Source organism: Buteo buteo, chromosome 8 (genome assembly GCF_964188355.1).
Source record: "Buteo buteo chromosome 8, bButBut1.hap1.1, whole genome shotgun sequence".
Lineage (NCBI taxonomy): Eukaryota > Metazoa > Chordata > Aves > Accipitriformes > Accipitridae > Buteo > Buteo buteo.
This window is the reverse complement of record NC_134178.1, coordinates 8,962,788-8,984,338: the sequence shown is the minus strand read 5'-3', so window position 1 is coordinate 8,984,338 and position 21,551 is coordinate 8,962,788. Positions and strand designations below refer to the sequence as shown.

The window sequence follows — 21,551 nt, the reverse complement described above, 5'->3', positions numbered from 1 at the left end:
GCCCGCCGCCGCCGCCGCCTCTCCGCCCGGCCCCGCTGCCCGCCGTCCCCCGGCCCCGCCGTCGTCGTCGTGTCCCCCCCCCCCCCAGCCAGACCCAGCTACCGCTTGGCCGCCGGCGAGGGGCCGCGGCTCCGGAGGGCAGGAAATGGCTTGGCGGGGGAGCCAGGGCGGTCACCCCGCCCCGCCGCGATCCCGGGGCACGGTGGCGGCCGGGGCGGGAGAGGGCTGAGCCGGGAGGGGACCCGGGAGACCGCGCCGGCCCCCGGGTGGGACGCGTGAGGCGGGCACCGCTCCACCGCCGCCCCCATCACCGCATACACACACCCCCCCCCCCCCCCGGCACCCCCGAGCAGACTTTGCAGCGCTTTATTTCAACGGAACAACGGAGCGCAGCGAGCAAACTGCTGCTCCGCGCAGGGCAAGAAAAATGGGTTTTTAATAGGCAAGGTCGGCGTGCTTGGCAGCCGGCCACCGCGGCCGGGGAAATAAACAAACAGAGGAGCTGCGACTTCAGGTCGGAGCAGAAGTTGCGCTCCCGGGGCGAGAGGAGCCCGCGGCACGGTCCGCGGGGCGAGCACGGAGCCGCCGCGGCGAGCAGCTCCGGGCACCCCCCCGGCCCCCCCACCTCGCCCCGCTCCGCGGCTCCGGGGGAGGCTCGCCGGCTCCCCGCGGCCCCGGGACAGGAGCGGGCCGAGGGGGGTGGGGGGGAGAAGCTGCCGCCCTTCGCTACCGGGCGCGGTGCCGCCGGGCTGGCAGCGGGCGGGGAGGGCAGCTGGCCGCCCTTCTTTATCGCTCTCCGGCGGTGCCGCACGCGTAACCACGGCCGGCCCCGGGGAGGGAGAAATGGAGAGAGGGGGGAAACGGTGCCGCCCGATCGCGAAGCGGCGGGACGGCGTCTGCCGGAGGGTTTCCAGCGTTGCCCGCGGGGCTCCCCGCTCCGCCGCCGGGTTTCGGCAGGGCTCGGCGGTGCCGTCCCCGCTGGCCGCACCGCGGGGGGGGGGGGGTTCACCGCGCTCCCGCTCTCGCCGCGCGTTCCGGGCTCGGTGCCGAGCACTCCCGGCTGCCGCTCGTCAGCCTCCCCGCTGCCTCCCGCCGCCGCCTCGCTCACTGCCGGCTCTGCGGGCGGCAGGGCAGCGCGGATCCCGCGGTCTCCCCAGCGGCACTGCCCGCCGTGCGTCCTCGGGGGGGGTATGGGTGGGTGTGAGGAGGGCCGGGGGGGGGGGTGTGTGTCTGTTCTTCTTCTTGCCAGCATCCCAGCTCCCTTCCCGAGCTGCGGACTGGCCCCTCTGCAGCGCCGTCCCTGCAGGCCCACGCGGGGCGAGAGGCGGCTCCCACCTGAGCAGGGGGCTGTGTGGCCCCTCTGCCCGAGGAGGACTCGGCGGGCACGGCCGTCTTTTTAGCACCCACCGACCAACCGGGCCGCAGAAGCCCCGCCGTCCGCAGGGGGAAGGGAGAGAGGCTGGCCCGGCGTGCCCTCAGGAGAGGAGGGCGAAGGGAGCCGAGAGCGAAGTCCAAGCCTGGGGAAGCTGGACGAGAGCTCGGGGAGAGGCCGGCGGCCCCCGCCCTGGCGGTCAAAGCCCTTTCCCGGCGCGGCGGTGGCAGCGGAGCACCTTTTCACCGCTGCCCTCGGGTCGTGTGTCCCCCCCCAGGAGCACGGCCCGGGCTGGGGCCCCGGTACTCCGGGAGAAGGCACGGGGGCGAGCGGCGCACCCCAAGTTCCCACGGGGCCTGGGCTCCCAGCGCCGCTCCACCGTCACCAGCATCTCCCGGCCATACCGCAGCAGAGGGCAGAGCCCCCCCCACCGCCTCCGTCCCCCGCCGCCCCCCCCCCCCCCAGCGCAGGGCTCGCAGCTGGGCGCGGAGACAACGGGGGCTGCGACCGGGCCGGGCGCCGGGCAGGGCGGCGGCGGCTGTCAGCGGTGCTCCCGCTCCTCGCCGCCCGGGCGGCTGCCAGCTCTTTGGCAGATCGCTCTGCAAACGTCTCCCAAGGACTCCTGCAAGGGCTGAGAGGGGTCATGGGGAATAGCTGAATAGTGCGAGAGGCCGGGCTAACGGGAGAGCGGGGACCGGCTGGGGTGGAGGAAAGGGAGAGGTGCAAAAGAGCCGGGGGGGGGGTGGGGGGAAGAAGGGGCAGGCAAAGCCACCAGCCTGCGAAATGCTGAGTTGGCAGCATGCCGAGAAGCTGGGGAGTACTGCAGTCCCGAGAGCCAGGGAAGGGGCGATGAAGAAGCAGCGTGAATGGGGCAAAAACTGTCTCTTACAGACCTGGCGTGACCTATCGCTTCAAAAATCTGGCTTCCCCTTCTAAGTGCCAGGGTGTACCTGCAGGGTAGTCTCTGCCTTTCTGTCTCCCGTCCCATTATTTCAGTACAGTCTAATCCTTGTGTTGTGACCTACAGCAGCGCTCTGATTTATTTTTAATGCGTTCCGATTCCTGTTCCGTTATCAAGAGATGCATTGAGATTCATTTGCCATCCCCTGCTTTTCAGACTTCTGTTCTGCTGGAGGGACCCGCCAATAGAGCTTAATTCGATTTGATATGATTTAATGAACACCTTTATCTTTTGTTTTTTAGCAGGAGGATAAAGAATACAACCGCATTCAGCTTTTGCTAAATCAGACACGTTTCCCACCGAAATTCTATCTGGTGACACACACTCACTGTAACATTTCATTAACAACCCCCTTGATATATTGATTTTTAATATTTGTATTAAATGTTGTGTAAAATTGAACTCAGGCGTTAGAAGAGATTGTGCAAGTCACAAGACATGACTCCTACTTAATTGTTATTTTTTTTTTCGGTCCTGGAACAACAGTTGGAAAGAGGCCAGCTGGACGGGGAAGAAAAAAAAAAAAAATTAAAAATAAATTCTCCACGGGAGGAATAAAGGGCAGTGCCCGGGAAAGCCCGAGGGAGATGGGGAGAAAGCTCAGCCCTTCGGCAGCGCGGGCAGCAGGGCCCGGCTGCCCTCCCCGTCCCCGTGTCCCCACCCCCCATGCCCCCCGTAGGCCGCGGGGGTCACCCCCGCCGGCCCCAGCCCCCCCGGGCCGCGGCGGCCGCCCGGTTCCCCTCTCCTTCCCCTGCTCTCCCGGCTGGCTCCCTGCGCGTCGCCTCTCTCCCTCCTGCTCCATGTGGTTTCTCCCCTCCTCCTCTTCACCCCCCCCTCTTCCATGTTGTCTCCGTGACTCTCCCCGCTCCATGTTACGCCTCCGGCCCCGGGGGGAGCGTTTCCCCGCCGCGGACGTGGAGGGGCCCCCGCAGCGCGGTCCGTTACCCGGGCGGGATGCTTGCCGGGCCAGCAGGCAGCACGGAGGGGCGAGGGGGGGACACGACACGGGGGACAGCAGGGGAAGACTGGGGGTCAGGAGAGGGCCGTGGGGAGGGGTGCCAGCCAAAACTCCCGGCCAGAGAGTTTCGCGGGTGTGCGGGAGAAGAGCTTGAAGAAGTTAATCTCCCCCACGCTCCCCTCCCTTCTTGTTTTCTTTCTCCCCACCCCCCCGCCCCCCCCAGGAATACGAGGCATTCAGAGATCAGCATAATTCACCTGCACCAAAAAAACCTCGCGAGCTATAAACTAGCGGCTGATCCTCCGCTTAGACTAGTGTTTAGCCGTTCATGCATCATGAGTGTCAAATAAATGCCTGATTGAGGCCCTCAGCGGAGGAATTAGCTTTCCTTGTGCTGGAAATGCATAATAGAGAAAGTGCTGAGGCATCCTCCCCGGAGTTAGCTCGGGCTCCGCTCCCTGCGCTCCTCGTTTCGGGAGCTTTCCCCTCCCGCACCCCGGCTGCCCCCCCCCCCCCCCTTATCAGCACGCCCAGCTGGCGAGGGGAGCGCTGCCGAGGGGGGGGGTCCCGGACCGAGGGGGGAGATCGGGCTGGGGGCGGAGAGAGTAACCGAGCATCCCTCCCGGTGCCCAAATCCCCGGCGCTGCCCCGCGGGGGCTCCGCGGGGAACGCCGGGGGGGGGGGTGGGGGGTGTCTCCCCTCAACGAGCCGCTTGTCGTTCAGTCGCCCTTCCGCACCGGGGGCCTCATCCTGCCGGCGGTTACGACCCAGCCCCGAAGTTTGGTGGCGAAGCGAGGGGGGGGAAGCCCCGAAGCCCCCCCCCCCGGGCAGGGGATGGCGCTGGGCGGGCAGCCGAGGCACCCAGGGGTTAACCGCGCCGCGGCCGGGAGGAGCAGTTAAAGTGCACGGGCTGCAGATGCTTTTCAGGCCTCGGTGTCTACCGTTTTAAATTAAAAAAAAAAAAAAAAAAAAATGCACCCGGCCCGACCGTGCACCAGTGACCTGCAATTTCCCCTTCTTTTCAAACTGAAATATGGCCAAACTTATCTTCAAGTTTAACTTAGGGGCTGGGGGACGGAGGCGGGGGAGGTTGGGGTGGGGAGGGGGTGGGGGGGGAGGAGGAAATCGCTCTGGGTTGAGATCTCTGTGTCAAGTTTCATCCCCCCCCCCCCCCTGACATTTCTGGCTCGGCGCCAAAGTCCTGAAAATGGAAAATTGGGGAAGGGCGGGCGGTGCGGAGAGGGGGGGGGGGGGGGTGTTGGGGGGTGGTGTGTGGGATGGGGTGGGTGAAGCGGGCCGGAGCTCTCGGCGGAGCGGCAGTTAAGCGGGAGGCTCCGGCCCGAGAGGGATGCGTGAGCGAGCCCGTCTGAGCGGAGCGCGGCGGCATCTTCCGCCATCCAGCCCGCCGCCCAGGCGCGTGGAGAGCCGCCGGCCGCTGCCATTGTTACCGGCGGGCGATGCGGGGACCGGAGCCGCCGCTCCGGCGAGACCTAAATAACCCCTGACAGCGTCTCTTCGCACCCACAGCTCGGCAGATTGCACTCGGCGGACGGCCTCAGGTCTGTGTCGCTCCCTTTCGCGGGAGTCCCTTTAAATCACCGCTGCCCCCCCCCCCCTCCGCCTTCTCCCGGGGGATGCTGCCGATCTTCCCCCCCCCCCCCGCCCCGGCCCCGCACACCGTCCCCTCCCCGTTCCCCTTTCCCGCAGCCGGCCGCGGCCCCGCTGCCACGGCTCGGCACGGCGCGGAGCCCCGCCGGGGAAGGGAGGCGGGAGGCGGGGTGGGGGGGGAAGAGAAAAGTCTCTGCTGAAATACTTTCGGCAGGCTGCGCCTTTGCCAGGAGGGGTCTTAGCGCCGGGTCTTTTGTCTTGGGGCCTTCGCCTGCGTCCCCCGGGGTGGCTGGCGGCTCTCCCGGGAAGAGCCTCCGGGGAAAGCACCGGGGCGTCCCGGGCTGCAGCCGCCGCGGGCACCAGAGTCCCGGCCCCCCGCTACCAGCGCCCGGGCGGCACTTCTGCAGGCTCGCCCGCCTGCCGGTTCCCCTCTCCGGCCGCAGGAGCCGAGGGGCTCGGGCTGTGAGCCCGGCCCTCCGGAGCCCCGTCCTGCCCGCGCCGTCCCTCAGCGTGACAGTGGCCCAAGGTGTGTGGGGGGGTCCCTCGCCAGTCACTCCACCGGCCATCGCGGAAAGTGGGCCGGGGGGGTAACTCCGGCAACCAAAGCGCTACTTTGCAGCTCCCCCCCCCCCGCGCCCGGCAGCACCGGGGCGAAGCGAGCAGACGTGTGCACTCCCTTCCCCCGGGACACCGGGGAGCGCCACGTCCCCCACGGGCCCCTTGCGAGGGGGCACTTTATTTTTTTCCAGCATCCTCTTCCTCACCACCCCCCCCCCCGGGCTGAGGCCGAGCCGGTCTGTTTGTGTGTGTGTGTGTGCGAGACGAGGTTATCGCCAACCCGAGTCATTCTTTCCAGGCCGGCTGCCGCGGGAGTCTCTCCCCAGGTGGAGCCGGTGCGGGCGGCCGGTACCGGGGGAGACAAAGGCGGGAGCCCGGGCTGCGTCCGGAGCCCCGCGGCGTGGACAAGTGCGGGGGCTGCCGGCTCGGTTGGGCTCGGACCCCCCCTCCCTCCCCGGGGCTGGGCCGGGGGGTGCTGCCGCTGCCCCGGGGAGCGCGGGGTGGGTTATCCGAGCGCGTCTTTCCAGTTCCATTGAATGGAGCACTTTTCGGCGATTGTTTTCCCTTTCCACTTGTTTGTCTCCTGCTAGCCTCGTAAACTGCTCCATGATTTATTACCTAGGCTAAGTGCTTAATTTGTGAATATGAAACAGATTAAAAGGAGATCGGCGTATTTTAGCAGGCAGGCCAGAGCAAAGCCCGGCAGCTGTTTCGAGTTTGTAGGCACCTCCAACCTCGTGTTAAGCAGGCTAGCCTGCTAGTGATCAAGGGGGTATCCCCGGGCTCTCTCCGAGAGGCCCACCACCGCCGGCTCCCTGTGCGCACGGCTGCTGCGGAGACCAGCCGCGGGATGGGCGCTGTGAGTTGGTTTTGTTTTTTTTTTTTTTTGGGGGGGGGGGAACGAGGACACACACGACACACCGATGCCGTCCGTCAAACCGATACCCTGGGCTTCAAGGAGCTGCTGCGTCCCCAAGGCGGGCTCTGCCGGCGGAGGGCCCAGCAGGCACGCAGAGGGTTAACGACGACTCTGCCCTCTCCTTCAAAGGACTCACTCGAGATAGAGTAAATACGGTCGGGGAGGGGGGGGGGGTGCCGCTCAGGCCACATGATGCAAAAGTAAGACAAGCACACTCCGGAGAACAAAGGCTTCCTCCCCCCTTCCTCCCCCTCCCCCCAAAATCTGTCTTAATTCTGCAAGTAAACTTGAGCAGCTATAAAACAAAGGGGGAACGATGGAAGTTATAGCCAAGGGACAATCCAAATAAATACCTTTGATGCAGTCCAAGCACGCACTCGGGATTTTCTGGAGCCCCCCCCCCCGCCCCATATCCTCAGCCCGGCGGGACATCGTGGCGTCCCCCCACGACACGGTGCAGTCACCGTCAGGGTTGTGGCTTGGGACGATTTAGGCCATGTCCCGCTGCTCGGGGCCAGCCCTACGGGAGGAAGGCTGGGGCCGGGACCGGGACCGGGACCAGGACTGGTAGCAGCGGGGCAGGCCTGCACCCCGTGTCCCACGGGACCAGCTCGCCGAGAGGACTGTGGGGCCGGTAGAGACGTGCCTGGGTCGCCGAGGAGGCCATGAAGCACGGTGTGTGGCTGGGAGCGATGTCCCAGCACCGCGGGAGCCTGACCGGAGCCAGCCAAGGTGGTTTGTGTCCCCCCCCCGAGCCGGTGGTGGCCCCGGTCCCGGGTCATGCAAGCGACACCTCCCTGCCTGCGACCCCCTGCTCCCGACTGCCCTGCGTTTGCAGAGCAGGCCAGCTACTTTCATGCTTGTCACCAGCACCCTGGAGCAATTCCCAGCCCCGGTGCCCCATGGAATCTGCCTTCTCCCTTCACCCCGTCCCCCGCCTCCCCCCCCCCAGCTTGGCCCTTGGAGGAGTTTTTAATGCATCGGGGACGGCAGAGGAAGCGAAGGGGGAAAGCAGCAAGCCAGCAGCCTGTGCAGCCGAGCAGACCGCGAGGCCTGCCGAATACAAAGCACTGCTGCTAAGCCCGAAAGCCAGAGAAAGGCAAAAATCTGTAACCTGCCCTGTACCTCTGAGCGCCGGTTAAGAACCAGGAGCAAGAGCACTGTGTCACTCCCGCTGGAGCACAGCAGGCAGGGCTGGCTAGGAGGTAAATGACTCATGTGCCCTTGTTGCACCTCAAGCGGTTGCTCTGGTGCTGCAAGACGCGGCTGGTGTCGGAGCTGCGGGAGGAGCGGGAGATGGGGACGGAGTCTGGGCAGAGCGTGGGGACGAGGTGTGGGGTGGCACATGTCTGGGCAGGCTGAGCCCCGGTCTGCCGGGGAGCGGGAGCGCAAAAGAGCGTGAACACGGCATTCAGAAAGATCCCTATGTGTGTGCGTGTGTGAAGATGTCAGAGCGACTCTTGTCTGGGGAAAGCTGAATATAAGCTGTGGCTGGGAAGCGGTCCTGTAGGTACATGCGAGTGAGGGCTTGGGGACACCCCCTCCCATGGCAAGGAAGCACCTGAAGGAAGAGGGCAAGAACGAGACGACAGCGGATATGTGTTTGTGTGTCTACGCAACCGTTTCAGGTTGGCTTGAGACGAGGTCCTTCTTCCGTATTTGGGGCAAGATTTGTGGCAAACCAGCGCTGGAACCCATTTCCCAGGGGCCTGATGGGGTTTGGGTGTAGTTGACGGGTCCCTGCCTTGTGACAGGAGAGGTATTGCCTAGGTATTATACAGCCACGGCTGTTTCTGGCCCTGGGCCTCGTTCACTGACTGAAAGTAGGACTGAAACTTTTGAGCAACCTGAAGAGCAGTAGGCAAAAATGGCCCCAGGGTCTCTGCACCTCCCTGTAGGTTCTGCACAGAGCTGTTCTCTCGCTAGGTACCCCCAGCATTTTAGCAGGAAGAGAAAACCACAGGCTTGTGTCGTGATGATACGATACAGTGCTTTTCTCTCCAAGCAGTATACGTAACAAAAAGCTGGAAAAGAGACAGTGGCAATGGAAAAAGAAAAAAAAACCTTTCCAACTTGTTGGCTTGGCCTTGGCAGTCATCCCTACGTCAGGGAGGGCTATGGCCATAATGTTAAGCCTTGGTTACACTGCTGAAATTCACCATGCTAAAAGTCACCTGGTCCCTCGAGCGCTCTTGTAAAGCACTCCAGGTCCCCATAGAAAACGGTTTGCGTGTGCTTAAAACTATGTGAATTGGATTTGCTTCCAACAGCGCATAATGCCAGTTTCAGCCTGATCCTGTCTGGCTTTCACTGAATTAACGCCTGGATGGATCTAAGTCCAAATGTCTCAGACCAAAGTGGTTCGGATAGTCCTCCTGCTGCTGTCCCTTGCTGCCCCGAAGGCATTTTAATATCTCCTTGGAAGTGCTCTTATGTGGCGATGGCTAAGCCTCAGAAACAAAGCAGTGGAGAACACTACTAAAGCAGGACGAGCAAACCCCGATGGCGTGGTGCAGTTGGCAGGGACACCGAAAAGTATGAAAGCTGCTTCAGTTTGGAGCACAGGCGTACCCCAGGCTCCTCTCATAGCCCCAGCCCTCCCCGGCCAGCAGTAGCAGGCTGCAGGTGCCCCGTCCTCCCCAGCCTGCAGGCCTTCTTGCAACCGGGCTTACACCTTTGACGCTTGCCCAGTAACAGTTATCAAGGCGCAACGTCTCTCTTTTTCACCACTTCCTAACAACTCGCTGCCTCCGGAATGCTCCCGAGAAGGAGAAAAATGATTTCACAAGTCCTGTCACCAAAACCTCTTAAAGACCTCTACGTGACCACCTCAACGATGTCTTCATATTCTTATAAACTCTGTTTATGCTGCCTGTCTGGGCTCTGTTTAGATTTGTAAACTCTTCGGGGTATGACTCTGCCTTGCATCGCCTAATGGACTGTGGCTATCATCTAAACACAAAACAGCAGGGAGAAGTTTTGGACTAGGGTAAGGTTCAGGATGCAGAGGGATAAATAGGGGGATCGACATGCACTAAATTTCAGTGCTATTTTATCTTTCCAGGTTCACAAGTATTGTGTTACCTGACAGCAGCTTTAGCATGCTGGGCACTCTGTAGGCACAGAAGGCAGATTGTTTCTGTCTGCCCAAAAAAACGGAAGCAAAACTGTAAAAACTACCACAGCAGATGACCAGGACGGCGATGCCAATGGTACAGGGAGGCAGGCGAGCTCCAGGCTTCAGCCGCGGGCTCCTTTGCCACGTCTCTCCGAGGCCACCACTCCCAAAGCCTGTGTCCTGCAGTTAGAAGAGAACAGTGTGCGTTTGTATGCGTGTGTTCATGTGAATGTAATTTTGTTTCTACATAATGTGGATTACCTTTTTTTTAGCGGCAAATCCGTTCAGGGGTTTAGATAAAAAGAGAAATCCTGCAGCCGTTCCCTCCCTGGTAAAGGGCTTGTCTTCTGTCGCTTTCTCTGCTCCTTTTTCCGAGCGCTCCCCAAACACCCTTTTTCCTAGCTCAGCATCCGATCTCACCTTGAGAGCCTGCCCGCTCTCAGGGTGAAACGCTCTCACACGGGGAGTAGGGGAAAACGCAAGGAACAAGGCACAGCAGGCGAGGTGCTCGGATGAACAGGAGGAGAAGGGAACCGGGGTGTAGGGTGTAGAAGTACCCCCCAACAGCGTTGCACTGGGTGGTGCTAATGGGGGGGGGGTTACACCCCCACAGCCCCCCCCGGAAGCCCCCCCGGCAGGGAGATTGGGGGCAGGACACCTAACAGGCTTTCTTCTGAACCGTGGTAGGACTGCTTGGCTTTACAAAGTGTGAAGGCAATCTTGTCGGGAAAGAGAGCTCCATTGATTTAAATGCAAAATTACCCTCCCGCAGTTCTAATTTCCCAGGCGAGGGCTGTGCAGGCTCTGAAAACATGGAAGTTGTTGATGTATTGGTTCAATTAATTTTTAAAATAAGTTTGAATGCCATTTGTTTCAAATTTGATAGGAAAGCGCTGTAGATTTTTGCAAGCAAAGACCAAGGTGAAGCGCAGATGGGGTATGTATTTCGCACAGCCTTGAGAAGAGGGCTTAAACGAGGCATTCATTTAGTACCCGGCCTCGGCACGGGGATGAGCGAGACCCGTGGTGAAAGAAAAAGACCTGAACATCTGTATTTGCTAAGTGGCACTGGCAGCAGTCAGCCAGCTCGCTGAGGAGAGCAGACATGAGGGTGTGAGGCCCAGGGGAGACTGCTGGGTCCCTGGTGCTTTTTAAAAGGAAATAATAGCTTGTGGGGGAACCCTTTCTGGTGGCCTTGGCTCCCGTGACCCCCCTCTGATGTATGATATTTAAACAAGGAAATGTCAATATTGGTTTTCCACATACAGCCTAGTTCTGCTCTCCATGAAAACTAATGACAAACCCCTTGGAGGGTGAGAGGAGAGCAGACCCCAAAACAGTCGCTCAGACCCAAATGCTGTTGGGTGCAGCAGCCTGGAAGGAAGAAAGAGCAGGTTGTACGAGCGGCTGGGCGATGTGCGCTTGCAGGTAAATTAGAAAGAAGAGAAGCAATCCCATCCGGCGATACGCCGTGCTTCAAAGCTGCAGGTCTGATGGTTTGAATGATTATTGCTTTTTAAAATTATAAATTGCATTTTGGTACAGCAAGTGAGGGTAATGTGCTGCTTGCTAGAATTAAGTGCAACTCAGGGGTGTTTTGTTATAACAAAGGTGACTTCTCTGTGCTCGCTTTTTCATGGTCGGGGCTAACAGAGAATTTGATTTGAACCCAATGCCTATCTAGCAGTGGTTTTGGAAAGGAGTGATGCCAATTGTACGAGAAGATGCCCATAAACTGGGCCATCAGATTTATCTTCTCATATACGTGTCCTCTGAGGTAGGAAAGTGTAAGTCATAGGAAGAGAGGGCAAGTGTGTCTGACTCATAGTAAAATGAGGGCACGTGGAAAGTATAAACGAGGGGAGGGCTGCTACTAGTAGGACATGAAGGCTCTGCCATGTGTCATGGGAAAAATAATTTTATTGTGGATAATTTAAGCTTAAAGGGGCAGTTGTGGTGCAACTGTGTGGCACAGAACATGAGGTGGAGCATATACACAAAAGCAACTTAACCCTTAATCCTGTGCTGCCCTCATCTTGGTGTTGGTTTATGCAGGCTGGCCCTCTCTGGGTGTTGCAGCAGCAGCTTCAGGGTCCTCTAACATAATGTGAACTTCATCATAGTTCACCCCAGGGTAAAAAGCATAGCTACACAGGCTTTACGCTGTATTGGCACCATGTCCCTGGAGGCAGTAGCAGAATAAGTGGTGTACGAGTCCCTTAATCAGCTCTGTGCAGATGGAGAATCACTCCTACATGGGGACCAGCTTTCCTGGGCGGGTCGTAGCTGCTTTCCCACCAGAAGGTGCCCACGGCGCAGGCCCGCTATGCTCACCCCGTCTCCAGTGTGTGCCGCGACCTCTGTTAGGGCAGAGATGTCAGTGGGAACAGCCTGGGGAGCTGAGCGAGCTAGAAGACGCCGCGGGCCAGTCTGATGGCCTTTGGTGGGAAAAGCGCCTTTGGTCTGATACACGACCGCGACGTCATGATTAACGTGAATCTCCAACTGGGACTATGGAAAAAGACCTATCATTTGGGAGGAAAATAAATAAAGGAGCGTTGCTCAAGTATGAGTCCTGCTAGGAAGCACAGGGATCGTGTCTGAAGCTGAGGCCCAGCCATTTCCAAGACTGTTTCTGTCCTATATGATTTTCTGCTTTTGAGGGTACAAATGATACGGGAAGAGATCTTTGGGGCACAGACTGTTTCACCCTTGTTATATGAGGCCCAGCACAATGCAGTCCTAGCTACAGTTGAGGCTTTTGGGAGCCAGTCTCACCCAGATAATCCAGCTACAGCTCAGGCCCTCTCTCACGCGGAACAGAGTCCAGGCTTGCAGCCCCCGGTGCAATGGCACTCGCTGCATGCAGCGTTTCCCGGTGTAGCTCGAGAAGATCAGAGATTGCGAAGCTACTGGAGCGGTGCAGTTAATGCTTGTGTAACACATGGACCTTGGTCCTCCGAGATCCTGCCATTCCATGCTGCTATTGCACAGCAAGGCTATCAGAAGCTGAGATAGACTGCAAAATGGATGGGCACCACCAGGATGGGCAGAGGAAGGGCATCGCCTATTTCTTTATCAGAGGACATGTCTCATCTGGTATCTAGTGGGAGAGCCCCAACCTGCTTAATGTCTGTCTTTCGGAGCAGATGTTGATGTGAAGGTGGAGGGGGAATGGGCTCGGGTGTGAAAGTAGACCGTTTGCTGTGGTTGAAGAAGCTGTCAGTGAACTACCTGGGGAGGAGTGTCTCAAAACTGAGCTCCACCACGGCCACTGAAAGGACTGAACTACCCTGAGTCTTGCTGGAACTTAACTGGGGCTTCGGCACTGCAAGAGAGGAAGAGGGAAAAGAGGGAATGGTGTAGTGGAGCTCTGTCTACGCGCTTCGCTGTTAGTGCACAGCCAGGGCTAGTGCCATTACGAGAATATGCAGCAGTTGCTTCTTACATACAAAAGAAAAAAAATTATGAAGCCCTACTGAAGGCTAGGGCTGATGGAGCACTGAAAAAGCCCCAGCTAGAAAAACTAAGCTAGCTCTGCAGTTTGGTCAAGTGATGCTCAGCGTTGTGAATTTGATGAACAACACTAGTCTGCATGAAGACAGGAGACTTTTTAAATGGGGTTTTAATAAAGTCAGTATTGCCAAGGCTATCTATAAAGGTAATCTGCATAGGGTTTTAAACAAGTAAACTTAATGATGCCATTAATGCTTCCGACATGAATGAGACCGTTGCTGGAATACCGTGTCCGGCTCTGTTGTGGGGTTTGCATGTTAAAAGTGCATTGGCAAATTAATATGGGATCAGAAAAGAACTACAAGAGTGATTCAAGGTCTGGGAATCGCATCTTATTGCAAAAGACTAAAGAAATCCCATCTATTAATTTATCCAAGAGGAGGCTATGACTTGGTTTGATCATAGTCTTTAAGTGCCCTAAGTGTCTCTATGGGGAGATTTCTGATAGTAGAGATCTCTTTAATGTGGCAGACAAAGGCATAATGAGATCCTATGTTGGAAAATGAAGCTCTATGAATTCTGAGCAGAAATAGGTGCATTTTTTTTAAAAACCGGTGAGGGGACATAACCACTGGAACAACTGAGGCAAGCAGTGGGTTTTCTGTTACTTAAAAGTCTTCAGAGCAAGATTGGATGCCAGGCTAAAAGCTCAGCCAGAATTTATGAGTCTGATACAAGAACGTCTGGCTGAAATTCACTGGCCCATGATATGTAGCAGGTCAGACCAGCTGATCATAACGGTCCGTTCTTGGTTTAAAAAAACTATGAATTAGGTATTTCAAGACCCCTGAGCCCCGATATTACTGGAGGTCTTGAAGGAATGCGTTATAAGCTGTCATCATTTAATTGTAAGCAAGCAGGGGGATTGTGTTGTGGTTTTTTTTTTAATTAATAAAACTTCTTTTCCAAAAGCTTGCTAGGCACCAGAGTTAAGCAGCTGTTAACAAACATGACAACATTTTAAAAACAATTCAAATAATTCTCCTTCTCCCGTTTGCTCAGCTTTGTTTTGCAGCGGCACAATTTCATTAGTGCCGTATCTGCCACTGTTTCTCTAGACGAAATTGCAAATTCCAGCAAAATAAAAAAAGCAACCTACGTACTTAGGGTAGCCCCCCCTTAGTCCATGCCCTCCTTCACATGCATCCCTTCGTTTCACAGATCCGGTGCAGGCTTTCTCTCCACGAATGCATGAGCAGAGCAGGGAAGAAGTCCATCCATGTTCTAGTGCAGGCCCCTCAGGTGGGAATTCATTGTCTGGCACAGGAGCGCTTAGCCTACAGAGCTCCTGGCTTGCCTGAATGAATGGCAGGGAAAGGGAAAAAAGGTATTAAGGAGACACCTGGTATTGCTGAAATTATGCAAGCTATTAACCTCCTTGAGGTTGCATAAAATGGCCTCCAGCAAATGGTCAGAATGTTTTTCTTACACGGGAGGAATAGTTTTCAAGACAGCACAAACTTTCCTAATATCTCCTCGAAAGGGGGGGGAAAAAAAAAAAAAGAAGATAACAAAAAATCCCAGCCGTGGCTCTCGGGAGCCTTGAAAATCATATCCACGGTTGCGTGGACATACTAAACCTATGATACATTCAGTGCCTCGTTACTCTCAGTTATCAAAACCGAAGCGAGAGGTGGCGAGGAGCGCAGCAAAAGATGGAGTTGAAAAGCCGCCCGGGGACCGCGCTCCCGTCGGCGGGAGCCCTCTCCCCCGCCTCTCCGGCTCCGCTTCTCAAGCCCGGGCAGTGACTCGGGGGGACGAGGCACCGGGGGCTCGGCGGGGCTGGGCCGGGGGGCGCCGGTGCCTCCCGGGGCGCGGGCGGGGAGGTCGGCGGGGAGCCGAGCAGCGGGGGGGGGGGGGGAAGGTGAACCCGGAGGCGAGCGGGGCACAAACCCATTAGTCGCACATAACTTGGGAAGACGCTCGGCCTCGCCATGACAACCGGCGGCCCGGGCTGCTCCCACGTCCCGCCGCCTCCCCCCGGGAGCCCCTTTCCGTCCCCTTTTTGCCGGCGTTTGGGGAATGCGGGGTTGGAGAGACGAGCCCGGTGCGGGTAACAAAAGGGGATGAAAGGAGCTCTGGAGTTCACTTGACGCGTCCGAGAGGCATTTTCATGCTCCGTAATGAGAAGGGGGATCATTCCGAGGAAGTTCAGATCAAAGGGGAGAAGCATCCCGGGTATTTGCATAATTGCCGGATTTCGGAGCACGGGCAGCCGAGCGGTGGCTGCCCGACCTGGGCAACGCACCGGGGGCTGCTCCTCGCCTCGCCCGGGGGAGGCCCGGAGAGAAGGGAGGCTGCGGACCGTGTCCCCGCGGGGAGACGGCGAGGCCTGCCCCGGGAGCGTGGATACGAAGGCCGCGGGGCCCCGGGTGGGGGGTGCTGGCCCACGGCTCCGGTGCCCGACGGCAGGGAGCCCTCGGGGGCTCCGAAGGGCGAGAACCCCCCGGTGCGCGGCTAAGCGGGGTCCCCGGGGGCCGCCCTTTACCCCCCCCCAACCCTCCCCCGTTGCTACCGTTGGGAAGATGGTGCCGGTGGGGCTCGTCTCCCTACTCCCACCCGGCGACATCTGCGCCGCGAAGCCACCACGTCGCCTCCCCGGGCGGCTGGCGGGTGGCTCCCGGCCCGGCGGCTCGCACCGCCACCAGCGAGCGGGGATAAAGGGATTAAACGGCACGCTCGCTCCGCCGGCCGGGGAGGGGGGGGGTGGGTTGTGTGTGGGACGGGACTTGGCCGGCTCCAGCCTTCCCCCCCCCCCCCCCCGCCTCCGCCTGCACCCCCCGGCCCCGCGGCTCTTGCCCCCGGCCGAGCCCCGGCAGCGGGGAGGCACCGGGCGCGCCCGCGGTGCCTCATTGTTCCCGTCCCCAGCCGGGGCTGCCGCAGGCGGCCGCCGTGCTCGGGGCGACGGGGCTCGCCGCTGCTGCTACCGGGGACGGGATGCCCGGGGACACCCTTTTCAGCCATTTTAAAGCGGCGAAGCTGGCGGCCCCCCTACCCCTTCCTCCCCGCGCCCGGCCGTCGTTCCCGGAGATACGGGGCTCCCCCCGTCCCCGAAGCCGACACCACCCGCACACACCCCGCACCTGCGGTCCTCGGGTGAAACCCCACCCGCGACCCTCAGGGGGGGACACACATCGCGTTCTCCCCCCCACGCCCCATCGCCGGGATGCGGCCAGCTCCGGCCCCTGCTCCCCCTCGGGTTCTCCCCTCGGAACTCCCCCTCCTCCTCCCTAACCCCAAACCGGGGATGCTGCCGACCCCAGCCCCGGGTCGGCGTTGCAGCCAGCCCCAGGCCGGGGTGCAACCTCCCCGGGGAAGCCGTGGGTGACTCCCCGTATGGCCGGACCCGGGCGGGCTGGCCGGGCGCCAGGGGAGGTGAGGTTTAGCCTTCGGAGCCGGCTGGCGGATGGCATGTTATTGTGAAAAGCGAGCGGGGAAGGCAAATAGGAGCATGGCACCGTATAGGCTCGCCACGTGACCGAAATGTGTTTATCTCGCCCCGGAGAAGCCGGGCTGCCTGCGGAGGCCAACCTTGCTTTCATGGCATAGGCACAACTCCCGGGGCTGCGGCCGGGGCTGGGCCCTGCGAGAGAGCAGAGACCACTTCTGTTTGCTTTTGCTGTCGCTTCGGCTCTTATCATTTGCCTTGTCATTCATCATCAACCTCTCCCCGGTATCCCTCCCCCTTGTCGTCGTCCTCTCCCCCCCCCCCCCCTCCCCGCCGCCTCCCCCAGGGTCAGTCGGGAAAAGACTGGGAATCCATCTGAGGAGGGAGACGTGGGAAGAAGGGTCGGATGGAGATGTGGCGGGGAGGGGGGATAAAAGCAGCTGCATGCAGAACAAAGGTGCTGGAGGGTGGCTTTTGGTGGTAGAGCAGAACCTCGTAAATGGGAGATTTCCGTTCACAAGACTCCGCTTGCACAGTTTCTGTCCTGCCCTTGAACTGACAAGTGAATATCTGCATCGCAACCAGAAAGTAAATCACACCGAGCCTGGCTCGGGGAGGGAGCGCACAACGCTCCGGTCGGTTGCTACGTGCGAAAAAAAGTGAAAGATTTCAGCTTTCCAGCGCTTCCCCGCTACGCTATTGACTTTGGGTGCCCGGCGAAACGCTCTCCCTGTTTATTACGGCGAGTGCCGGAGCAAGCTCCCATTTGCGTGATTAGGAGCAAGCGGAGGAGCGGCCGTGGCGCGGAATTATCAAAGCGAGAGCGCCTTGGCAGGGCTCCCAGGCAGGGCTTTACTGGCACCCGCGGGATTCCGCGGGGCAGGGCGAGCGCGGCCCGGGCGGCGGCGGCGGCTGCCGCTCCCCGCTCCCCGGGCACGGGGGGGAGCCGGCAGCCCTTCGCGGGAGGCCAAAAGCAAACGTCGTTTTTGCCGTGGGTTCCGCGTTAACGAGGCGCAGCGGCTGGGCTGAGCCGGGCTCTGCCCGCGGGTTCGGTGCTTCGCAAGCATCAGCTGCGGCCAAGCCGGCCGGTAATCTCATTAGCGCCGTCGCGTTTGGGGAGAAAAAAACCGCCCGGCTGTCCCCGCCCGGCCTCAGGAGAGCAGACAAAGGTCTGCGAGGCAAGGCCCCGCGGCCGTGCCACGGCGGGCCGGCCCTGTTAATGTTCAATCGGGAGCGGGGGAGCGCCGTGCCTCTCCTCCCGGATCCCACGCCGGAGCCGGCGGGGGGGGGGGATGCGGACCCCCGCCCGCCGCTGCCGGCCAGGCTGCGCGAAGGCCGGTCCAGCGCAACCCGCCTCTCTGTCTTGCCCCGCCGGGCTGTTTTCTCCTTGGAAGTTACGCTAAAATAACATTTGTGTGGACGTTAATGATTTATTTATGTGGCTAATAACGCTCACATTCTCGCTGATATTTGTCTAGGCGAAGGACCAGCTGCGAAATGCCCCGCAGCTGTAGCCAGTGCTAGAACAGAGTGCCTTGGAACCAGAAATCAATGCTCCTGAAATGAACAAGTGGACAACTTATTAGGCTCAGTCACTCCACACGCCGTCCCCTGATAACGAATAGATGAAGTAGGCGCTGGAGAAAGGACGCGTCTGGGAAGGCCACACATGCCCACTCCTTCGCAGCGAGGCTGGGTAATTCCATGGGGCACAGCTGGCCGGACAGATGTGCCCTGGGCAGGGCAGGGGGCTGCGACACGCCACTCGCGGCCTGCCTGGGGTTAGATGGTGATAAATACGGCGAGCGGCCGGGAGAACGGCTCCAGGAGTCATTGATAAAGGTGTCCGGTTTCCCTGCTGCTCCAGAAAGCACAACCGACAGGTTCAGCGAGATCACGTAATCGTGGCGTCTCTGCCTAGAAACAGTCGCGCTAATTTTGCATTTTTACCATCCACGGGGAGGAAAAAATACCTGTCCTCCCGCAATGCAAATCCTTACGCAAATAGATCTGCGGGCGCACAGGGAGCCGCTGCCACCCTGACCTGCCAGCCAAGAGTCGCTGGCCCTGGATTCAGAGTGGCCGGCCGGCCACAGCACGCCCCGAAAACACACGGGCTCGTGTAAACTCCTCGGCAGCCCCTCGCCAACTCGCTGCTGGCTGAGAAAAGTCCGAGCAGGAGCCTGCGGTTAATCTCCGAGGCCTTCATGCATCCCTGGCGAGCAGCGCCCCAGCGCTAAGTGCAATTAACATAACAGACACTAAAATAGGAGAGAGCGGCGCTGAATTTAATTTGCAGGCTTAAAAAAAAAAAAAACAGGAAAAAAAAACCCAACTGCTTAGCTCTCGAAACGGTCTGGTGATGAACGTGGGGAGTGAGGTGGAAGGCAGCGGAGCATCCCGCCTGCCTCGGAGAGGGGCCGCGGCCAGTCCCGGGAGCCGGGACCCCCTTAGTTGCGCTCAGCATCGTAAAACATTTCTAGACAGGTAAACTCCTCCGACGGGAATGCCTCCCGCTGCACCGCCCCAGCGCGGCTCCCCCCCCCGGCCTACCCCCCCCCCCTCGCCCCGGCGGTCGCTCCCGCGGCGGCGGGGGCATCCGCAGCGCGACCCAGGTCGCCGGTGCCTCTTTCCTGCTCCCCCCCCCCGCCACGCACACACCTCGATCGGGTTCGTTTCCCTGCCCCCGCTGCCTCGGGGGGTGAGGGAGGAAATAGATGGAAGGGGGGGGGGAAACGGCTGGGTAACCCCCTCCCCGCTTTTCCTCACATCCCGCCCGCCCCCCCCCCGCCTCCTGCAAACTGCCTCCCATTAGCCGCAGAAGTTCACAAAAGAGCGAGACATAAAGAGAGGGGAGATCGAGGTTTCCGAGAAAAGGGAGAGGCGAAAATAGCGAGGTAGAGATAAAAAAAAAAAAAACAAAAAAACAACGTCGCAAGCGAGGGACCCACCGATCGGCTGGGAAGCTGGTGGTATCCGGCCGGGGGAGGGGGGGGGGGGAAGGAAGGGAGAAAAGAGGGCTTTAAAAAACTGGAAGGCAAAAGCTGTTGGGGAGGAAGTGTAAGCCGAGAGGGAGGCTGGGGGAGGGGAGAGAGCGCCATCTTTTCATGTCACAGTCACAGAGACAGCGCTGGGCTCGGCCACAGCGTCTCGGTTTCTTTTTAACAGCGGAAAACGTGCGATTAGCAGGCAGACGGGCGGAGACTACCAGCCCTGCGCGCACACACAGCCCGCAGCTCTGTCTCCGCGCCGTGTAATCCCCAGCGCTCAGCCCTGCTGCACCCCCTCATTAAAAACCCGGAGATTTCCTCCTCCTCCTCCGCTCTCCCGAGGAAAAACAACGCCTGCCACCGCCTGAACCCGGGCACCGCCGCCCGCCCCGCACCGCCCGCCCCGGGGGGGCCCCGCGCTCCCCGCCCGGCCTGGCCCTGCCGCTCGGCCCCTGCCTCCCCGCGGGGGGCTGATGCTCACCCCCCCCCCCCGTATCCCAGGGGGCCAGGGCTGGCTGCAGCTTTCCCGGCCCCCCCCCCCAGCCCCCGTCTCCCGCCCCTGGGGGGCTGCTGCTCCCCCGCGCCCCGGTTTTATTCATCCCGAGGGTAAGGGTGGGGTGCGCCGAGCCGGAGCTCCCCGCACCGGGATCCTCCGGGAGCCGGCGATCCCACGGCGGAGCCCGGGCACGGCCGCCCACCGGCCCCCCATGAAGGGCGCTTTATTCCGCAGCGCTCAAAACCCCCCTCATTGTGTTTGGCAGAATCACCTGCCTCCTCCGGAGCCGGGCGATTAATTTAATGCGATACAAGAGCGGGTTCCGTCCCGGCCCCTCCTCGGTGGGGAGATCTCCGCCGGGCGCTCTCCCCGCAGCCGCGGCGCGGAGGAGGGGCACGGAACGGCACGGCACGGAACGGCACGGCGAGGCGGGCTGGCATCCTCCGAGCGAGCACCGGCTCTCCCGGCGGCGCCCGGGGAAACCTTCCCCGCCCGGTAGCAGCGGCGGCGACGGCGGCAGCTCCGATCGGAGTCGCACAAGCAGCCGCCGCGCAGACCTGCTCGGTGCCCGGGGGCGGCTGCGAGGCGGGCGGGGGCCGAGCCGTGCCTGGCGAGGGGATTTGCTGGGTCGTTGGTTGCGCCTGGGGAAAGGCGGGCGGGGGGGGGGGGGTTGGCTGCGCCTAGCGATGGGGGATTTGAGAGGGAAGGGGAGGGGGTAGCTGGGCTCGGTGGAGGGGGGGGCCGGCTGCCGCGACTGCTGGGGACGGCGGCTGTTATTATTGTTATTACTGTTATTGTTATTTTTAGGGGGCGGCGGTGGTGGGAGCGAGGGGGGGGCGGTGGAGTGGGCCGCGCTCGGCGAGGGGCGATGGGGAAAGGGGGGGGCCCGCCGGCTGTGCCCGCGGAGGGGGCATGAGGTGAGGGCGGTGGGAGAAGCGTCTCCTCTGTTTCTAATAAAGGAAACGACTTTTATTGAACGATAAATGCAGGGGAACGAAAGTCGTGTGGGTGCGCCTGGTGGGGGCGATTGATTTGGCGGAGGAGGGAGGGGGGGGGCGCGCATAGGCGAGGGGCCGGCTGGCCTCGGCTGCTTCTGCCCGGGGGGGAGCGCGGGGAGGGGGCGTTGGCCGCCCCGGTGGAAGGGGGCGAGGGCTGCCCCTGTTCGTGGGGGGGCTGGAGAGGGCGAGAGCGGGATGCTCGCGGTGGGGGGTCCGGAGGGGAGGGGGGGGGCGTAGGCCGTGGGGTGGTGCCGCCTGCCCCCTCTCGGGCTGGGGGGGCTGAGGGGGAGGTGTCGGCTGCGCCTTGCCAGTTGGGATTTGATAGGGGCGGTAGGAGACACGTCTCCTGTTTCTAATAAAGGAATCGGCTTTTATTGAAGGATAAATGCAGAGAACCAAAGTCGTGTGGGCTGCAGCCGCCGAGCTTCGTTAGCTGCCGATGTGACTGTGAAGATAAAACGCTCCACAATAACTCGAGCGCGAAGAGCGCCGGGGATGGGGACGCGCACTCCCCGCCGGCCCCGGCCCCCGGCCCCGGCCCCGGCCCCGGCCCTCCGCCCCCGCCGTGCCCCGCGCCCTCGGCCCCGCGGCGGAAGGTGCCCGGGGAGCCTCAGACCGTGCTAACGGCTCGGCCTTGGGACTCCGCCAAGTTTCTCTGACTTAGGGGAA

The 21,551-nt window shown here is 60.8% G+C and overlaps 1 long non-coding RNA gene across 2 annotated transcripts; it reads right to left on the bottom strand.

The window, feature by feature from the left end:
• Positions 1–9,429: 9,429 nt before the first annotated feature.
• LOC142033571 (uncharacterized) lies at positions 9,430–20,503 on the bottom strand. 2 transcript variants are annotated; one of them, XR_012651251.1, is made up of 3 exons: positions 20,156–20,503; positions 14,114–14,307; positions 9,430–9,674 (listed from the first exon to the last, which is right to left on the bottom strand). It is a non-coding gene; the product is annotated as an uncharacterized LOC142033571 (long non-coding RNA). The 2 variants fall into 2 exon arrangements; XR_012651252.1 differs by lacking the exon at positions 20,156–20,503 and adding an exon at positions 19,350–19,384.
• Positions 20,504–21,551: the final 1,048 nt, after the last annotated feature.